General features: G+C 44.9%; 1 pseudogene; it reads left to right on the top strand.

Annotated features, from left to right (window-relative positions):
- The first annotated feature begins 2,511 nt into the window (after positions 1–2,511).
- Positions 2,512–2,621, top strand: LOC142190965 (small nucleolar RNA SNORA17; annotated as a pseudogene).
- The last annotated feature ends 5,461 nt before the right edge of the window (positions 2,622–8,082 follow it).

Raw genomic sequence — 8,082 nt, 5'->3', positions numbered from 1 at the left:
CCACAACCTACCAGAATGTACTATGACATAAAAGTGAATCATTTGATGCAACTCACTGGACGTGTCATGGTAACATGCTCCATGTTAGTTTGAAACTGATATTTTGTTAACTTTCCAAGAAGACATGAGAGTGAAAAACGTAGAAAGGTAACCATGGCTGATTCAGGTCAGTGTCCGCACTGTACAGTGTAAGCGGAGCTTTCTTTTTGTCCATGTAGGATCCCCAATAGCCTTTGGGTACAATCCTACTAATATTATAAATGTGAAAGTTTGTGTGTTTGTGCATGCAAAAACAGCTGAACGACAACAACACACTCATTATATGGCATCCCAGCGAGCTGCTGAGATGCTGGAACAATGACAGGCCTGGCACGAGGAACAAGTTCAGCAGCAAGACAGCTTGAGAGCTGGCGAAACGCTGGAGCAAGTGAACCATTGACGGCATTATCTGTGTTTTAATAATATGAATATAGTAGCACTCGTGGATATTGGTTACTGGTACTTTTATTTATTTAATTACTAGCTTCTACCCCCGACTTCGTCTGCGGGTTGTTGTTGGCGATGAGCCGCTTATAATTAGCCAAATGCTTCCGCGTGTCGGCTCTGCTACATCTGTGCATATGCGCAGCAGCCCCAGCTTTATGCACACCCATATGGAGAGCAGAGCAAGCTGTGGTACCTTGCTGCGTCAGCTCTGCTACATCGGGCAGTTTGGATCACAGGGGTTGTCTTGTCTGTGTGTCCTTGTTAGACATGGCCAGGGCCGCCATCAGGAATTTTGGGGCCCCATACAGCCTAAGTGTCTGGCCCCCCCCCCCCTCCCCCGCCATTTTAAAACTAACTACCTACCATCTATAAGAGCTCTCCTAATAAATCCTCAGGGCTTATTCACATTGCGTTTTTGGCCTCCCTTGCCGGGATACGTTGGTAACCAGTCAAAATCAGCTGTCAACTTATCCCTGCACGAAGAACTGGCCATTAAAAAAAAGTAGGGCCTGCAGTTCTCTGTGCAGGGATAAGTGGGTAGCTGATTGTGACTGGTTACCAACGTATCCCGGCAAGGGAGGCCAAAAACGCAAAGTGAATACTCCTTTAAAGTGAAAGTCCCACCCCCAAACAGGCTGCTATGCTAGTAGCATAGCGGCCTACATCATTATTATTCTCCAGCTAAAAACTTATATATTATTGCCCCAGTTCCCTCTCCGCAGTGCCGCACACCCGATGTCCCAACAATCCCCCCCGTCCACCCTCTAACATCTTTCGATTGCCCCCTGTACCCATACCTCCCAACTTTTGAAGAATCAAAAGAGTGATAAAATGTGTGGCGCGCCGCAGGAAATTTAGCCCCACCCACTGTTATGTTGACTCCGCCCACTCATTAATTTTTCATGTGCCCACACACTGTATAATCCTCCTACAGTCACCCGTAAATTATATGTCCCCCCTCCGTCTCTCCCCCAGCTTCATATACACCCTTCATCTGCCCCCAGATTCATGTCCCCCCATCTCTGCCCCCAGATTCATGTCCCCTCCATCTCTGCCCCCAAATCCATGTCCCCTCCATTTCTGCCCCCAGATTCATGTCCCCCCATCTCTGCCCCCAGATTCATGTCCCCCCATCTCTGCCCCCAGATTCATGTCCCTACATCTCTGCCCACAGATTCATGTCCCCACATCTCTGCCCCCAGATTCATGTCCCCTCCATCTCTGCCCCCAGATTCATGTCCCTCCATCTCTGCCCCCAGATTCATGTCTCCACATCTCTGCCCCCAGATTCATGCCCCCCATCTCTGCCCCCAGATTCATGTCCCCTCCATCTCTGCCCCCAGATTCATGACCCCTCCATCTCTGCCCCCAGATTCATGTCCCCTCCATCTCTGCCCCCAGATTCATGTCCCCTCCATCTCTGCCCCCAGATTCATGTCCCCTCCATCTCTGCCCCCAGATTCATGTCCCCTCCATCTCTGCCCCCAGATTCATGTCCCCTCCATCTCTGCCCTCAGATTCATGTCCCTCCATCTCTGCCCCCAGTGTCATGCCGTTCTCTCCATCTCTGCCCCCAGATTCATGTCCCTCCATCTCTGCCCCCAGTGTCATGCCGTCCTCTCCTTCATCTGCCCCCAGTTTCACGTTCCACATAATCCACATTATACTTACCTTTTCCTCGTTCCCCCGCTGCTCTCTGCGCGCCTCTCTCTCTTACTGGCACACAGTTGTAGACGCGATGTGACGTCATCACATCGCGTCTACACTGCCGGGTAGCCGGCGGCAGCGGCGAAGTGAGGAGCTGACACAGGTCAGCTCCTCGCTTCAGCGGCTGAAGCGAGCTGACCTGTGTCAGCTCCTCGCTTCGCCGCTGCCGCCTCTCTCGCTGACGCTGACACATATGCGGCTGAAGCGAGGAGCTGACCTGTGTCAGCTCCTCGCTTCGCCGCTGCGGCCTCTCTCGCTGACACATATGCGGCTGCGAGGAGCTGACCTGTGTCAGCTCCTCGCTTCGCCGCTGCGGCCTCTCTCGCTGACACATATGCGGCTGCCAGCCGCATATGTGTCAGCGAGAGAGGCCGCAGCGGCGAAGCGAGGAGCTGACACAGGTCAGCTCCTCGCTTCAGCCGCATATGTGTCAGCGAGAGAGGCGCGCAGCGGCGAAGCGAGGAGCTGACCTGTGTCAGCTCCTTGCTTCAGCCACGTATGTGTTCAACTCAGATCTGCGTCCTCTGGAGGCAAAAAAAATAAAATACTTGTTGATACAAGTGCATCTCAATAAATTAGAATATTAGCAAAAAGTTTTTTTATTTTTTAGTAATTCAGTGGATTTTAATAAATTTATATCATTATGGCTTACAGACAAGGAAAACCCAAAAGTCAGTGTCCTAGAAAATTAGAATGATTAACCCAAAACAGCTGCAAAGGCTTCCTAAGCATTTAAAAGGTTCCTTAGTCTGGTTCAATAGGTGACGCAATCATGGGGAAGACTTGACAGATGTCCAGAAGGCAGTCATTGACTGCACAAAGAGGGTAAGCCACAAGAGGTTATTGCTAAGGATGCTGGCTGTTCACAGGGTGCTGTGTCAAAGCGTATTGTTGGAAAGTTGAGTGGAAGGATTGTACCTGAACTGTGCACAGGTCATGTGACCAATAAATGTAAAATCACATGGCCTGTGATGCAAAAGCAGCACTGTGGGAGTGGCACTGAAATACAGGGGTCCTGGGAGCCAGAACTATGGATAGGTCATCAATTGATGAAAACTAGAAAACCCCTATAAAGATACCATACAGTCTGTTCCACAAATACTTCAAAGATTCCACTACTGGATTCTGGATTCATTTCCTTCTACTTGCTCATGGCAGCAAATCAACTTATTGTTGTGTTCCAAGCGGCCCCCGCGACATTAGAGTTGGAATCTGACTGGTTACTCTCAAAAACTCCTGTACTTTTCCCTAATTTTGATTAGATTTCCTCTATATTGTAGCAGGCTGTTTGTGGTTTTGTAGCTCTGCCCCATTTAATTATACAGGGCTGAGGTGCAATACCAGATACAACCTGTAGTCCAGTGTGGTGCCAAAGAAGAAAGTAGACTTGGCTTTCCTACTCTGTAAAACAAGAGTGAAAAAAAAAGTTGGGGGGCTATAGTAAATTAATTTCATGACTAAGCTTCACAAAGGGGATTTTTGAGCAAAATCCCAGGGGATTTGGTTTATAGTATAGTCTTCACAGACTAGAGAATGCTATATACTTCATGCTGTAATGTAAAGACGGATGTTCATGACAACCATACCTTTTACAAGGTAGCTAGAGAAAACTCCAAAACCATAAAGTGATCGGATCTTCCAATGGTAATATCCCAATGGGATCCGAGGACCAGGGTTATCATTATTAGCCGTTCTCATCATGTACCTACATCCACCCAAGACGTGGACAGCGCTAATCCATCAAAGAGATGAATGGCCCTTCCAAGCAAATATGTTTTTTTATAGTTGCATTCCAGATAGAAGAGAAATGAGAAAACTGCTGGCTAAATAGAGCATGACAAATATGTATTGATCTATGTCCCATGCTGTGTATGCTGTTTATGCAGACATACACAGCGCTGAGCTTTCTGCAAGATATTATGTCTGCTTTGATGTCTAGACTACATACCACATATGACACTGGATGACAAGCTACAAGGGAAAGGGCTGACACAAGTAAAGGATCATGTATCATGAAATATGCAAAAAGAAAGAATTACTTGTATCAAACCAAGTGCTAAAACATGAGGCACATAAAAATTGCCTATTTTGTTACATCACCATGAACGGCTTCTGGAAGTGACGTCAGTGCAAGAAATGTGAGCCTTATCAACTGGGATTCCATGGTTAAGCACAAGGGCTAGTAAATATATATCCTACTAATATTATAAGTGTGAAAGTTTGTGTGTTTGGATGTTTGTGAGTTTGGATGTTTGTTCCTCAATCACGCTAAAACGCCTGGACGGATTTGCGTGCAATTTTCCACAAACATAGTTTTCCCTTAGGATTGAGTCACAGGCTACTTTTGGTGCCACTAAACAACATGGCTTCCTAGCAGGAGACTCACAAAAGCAGGCACTGCCATGCATTTCCTGCCTCAACCTGCCTGCACACTCCTTACTGTCACCTCAGGAGTAGCCCTCACTCTACTCACTCACATTTACATATAGATTTCCACTATATAACAGATCACATTGTATCACTACATACACAATATAACAGATCACATTGTCTGTATCACTACATACACAATATAACATCACATTTACATTGTCTGTATCACTACATACACAATATAACACATCAGCTATAGACTCACACACACTGCCTGGCATTTCCTGCCTCAACCTGCCTGCACACTTCTTACTGTCACCTCAGGAGTAGCCCTCACTCTACTCCCTCACATCACAATATAACACATCACATTGTCTGTATCACTACATACACAATATAGCACATCACATTGTGTGTATCACTACATACACAATATAACACATCACATTGTCTGTATCACTACATACACAATATAACACATCACATTGTGTGTATCACTACATACACAATATAACACATCACATTGTGTGTATCACTACATACACAATATAACACATCACATTGTCTGTATCACTACATACACAATATAGCACATCACATTGTCTGTATCACTACATACACAATATAACACATCACATTGTGTGTATCACTACATACACAATATAGTACATCACATTGTGTGTATCACTACATACACAATATAGCACATCACATTGTCTGTATCACTACATACACAATATAGCACATCACATTGTCTGTATCACTACATACACAATATAACACACCACATTGTCTGTATCACTACATACACAATATAACACATCACATTGTCTGTATCACTACATACACAATATAACACACCACATTGTCTGTATCACTACATACACAATATAACACATCACATTTGCTATCCCACCAAACTTTTTAAAGCACTTTTACAGTTTCACACGTCTGTGTCCGCCCAATTCTCAAATCACCGCAGACGAAGTCGCGGGTAAAAGCTAGTATATATATATATATATATATATATATATATATATATATATATATATATATATATACTCACCGGCCACTTTATTAGGTACACCATGCTAGTAACGGGTTGGACCCCCTTTTGCCTTCAGAACTGCCTCAATTCTTCGTGGCATAGATTCAACAAGGTGCTGGAAGCATTCCTCAGAGATTTTGGTCCATATTGACATGATGGCATCACACAGTTGCCGCAGATTTGTCGGCTGCACATCCATGATGCGAATCTCCCGTTCCACCACATCCCAAAGATGCTCTATTGGATTGAGATCTGGTGACTGTGGAGGCCATTGGAGTACAGTGAACTCATTGTCATGTTCAAGAAACCAGTCTGAGATGATTCCAGCTTTATGACATGGCATTGCATTATCCTGCTGAAAGTAGCCATCAGATGTTGGGTACATTGTGGTCATAAAGGGATGGACATGGTCAGCAACAATACTCAGGTAGGCTTTGGCATTGCAACGATGCTCAATTGGTACCAAGGGGCCCAAAGAATGCCAAGAAAATATTCCCCACACCATGACACCACCACCACCAGCCTGAACCGTTGATACAAGGCAGGATGGATCCATGCTTTCATGTTGTTGACGCCAAATTCTGACCCTACCATCCGAATGTCGCAGCAGAAATCGAGACTCATCAGACCAGGCAACGTTTTTCCAATCTTCAATTGTCCAATTTCAATGAGCTTGTGCAAATTGTAGCCTCAGTTTCCTGTTCTTAGCTGAAAGGAGTGGCACCCGGTGTGGTCTTCTGCTGCTGTAGCCCATCTGCCTCAAAGTTCGACGTACTGTACGTTCAGAGATGCTCTTCCGGCTACCTTGGTTGTAACGGGTGGCTATTTGAGTCACTGTTGCCTTTCTATCAGCTCGAACCAGTCTGGCCATTCTCCTCTGACCTCTGGCATCAACAACGCATTTCCGCCCACAGAACTGCCACTCACTGGATGTTTTTTCTTTTTCGGACCATTCTCTGTAAACCCTAGAGATGGTTGTGCGTGAAAATCCCAGTAGATCAGCAGTTTCTGAAATACTCAGACCAGCCCTTCTGGCACCAACAACCATGCCACGTTCAAAGGCACTCAAATCACCTTTCTTCCCCATACTGATGCTCGGTTTGAACTGCAGGAGATTGTCTTGACCATGTCTACATGCCTAAATGCACTGAGTTGCCGCCATGTGATTGGCTGATTAGAAATTAAGTGTTAACGAGCAGTTGGACAGGTGTACCTAATAAAGTGGCCGGTGAGTATATATATATATATATATATATATATATATATATATATATATATATATACATATATATATATATATATATATATATATATATATTCATTCATTCATTCAGAGGTGTAGCTAAAGTTTTGTGGCCTCCATTTCAGTGTTTTGTCTGGGGCCCCCTACCCCTACATTCTTGATAGCGTTTAATCAACCTTAGGACAGGTTCACACCTGCGCTCGGTCTCCGCTTTGTAGGTTTCCGTCTTCTGCCCAAGAAACTGGACAGGAGACGGAAACCTACAGTCAGTTTTCAAACCCATTCACTTGAATGCGTTTGCAAAGTATCCACCCATGAGTGGCCGTGAACATCTTCTGCCTCTCCGCAGTGAAACAGGTTTTGTTTTTGTTTTTTTAACCAGACACAAAGTCAGACATGCAGGACTTTGTGTCCGGTTAAAAAAAAAAAATGGTTTCACTGCGGAGACCAGAAGACGCTCACGGGCGGACACTGACTGCCAGGTTTCCGTCCCCTGTCCAGTTTCTTGGGCAAAAGACGGAAACCCACAAAGCGGAGACCGGGCGCAGGAGTGAACCCGCTCTCTGTGTGGTTAGAATAGTCTGTTGGTTTCCTTGGCTTGTGGGCCAGATGGAAGCTGCAGTCTCAATACTGATGTTAATGCTTATGGGCCCCCTAAGGCTCTTGTGCGACTGCACCCTCTGCACCCCCCTGTATATATTGATGCAAACAAAAAACAGAAGTTTTCTATTGTCTATTACATTTTAGATAAATGCTGAGTTTTAGTGTAAAGGTACTCAAGTGGCCTAAATAGAGCCTTAACCAGAACCCTACTGGACACCTTTAGGTTAAAGTGGATTGCTAAGTATGAGACCAACCTTCATGCCCGGCATCCTTCCAACATAGCGCTAGAGCAACTTCTCCTTTTTCCACCAAGGAGGACTTATTTGTATATTGTGTTATAGCAGGGCTTGTATGATCTATAAGTAAAAAAAGGTACAAAAAGGTTCAGCTCACCCACAGGTTGATTTCAGACATCGGCTTTTCAATGGTTAAATTCTTCAGGGTGCACGGCAACACATGCTATTCCTTGAGTGTAATATCTCCACGGCAAAAACAAATTTCTCTGGCAACTCTCCGATGATAAAATATAACTTTTAATCAGAAAACATCATAAAATGACAAAAAATTTGATGTCGATCACAAAGTAAAGAAAAGAAATGTAAACCCCCTAAAAAACGCAGAC

This window comes from Leptodactylus fuscus, chromosome 1 (genome assembly GCF_031893055.1).
Source record: "Leptodactylus fuscus isolate aLepFus1 chromosome 1, aLepFus1.hap2, whole genome shotgun sequence".
Lineage (NCBI taxonomy): Eukaryota > Metazoa > Chordata > Amphibia > Anura > Leptodactylidae > Leptodactylus > Leptodactylus fuscus.
This window is presented reverse-complemented; position numbering and strand designations above follow the sequence as displayed.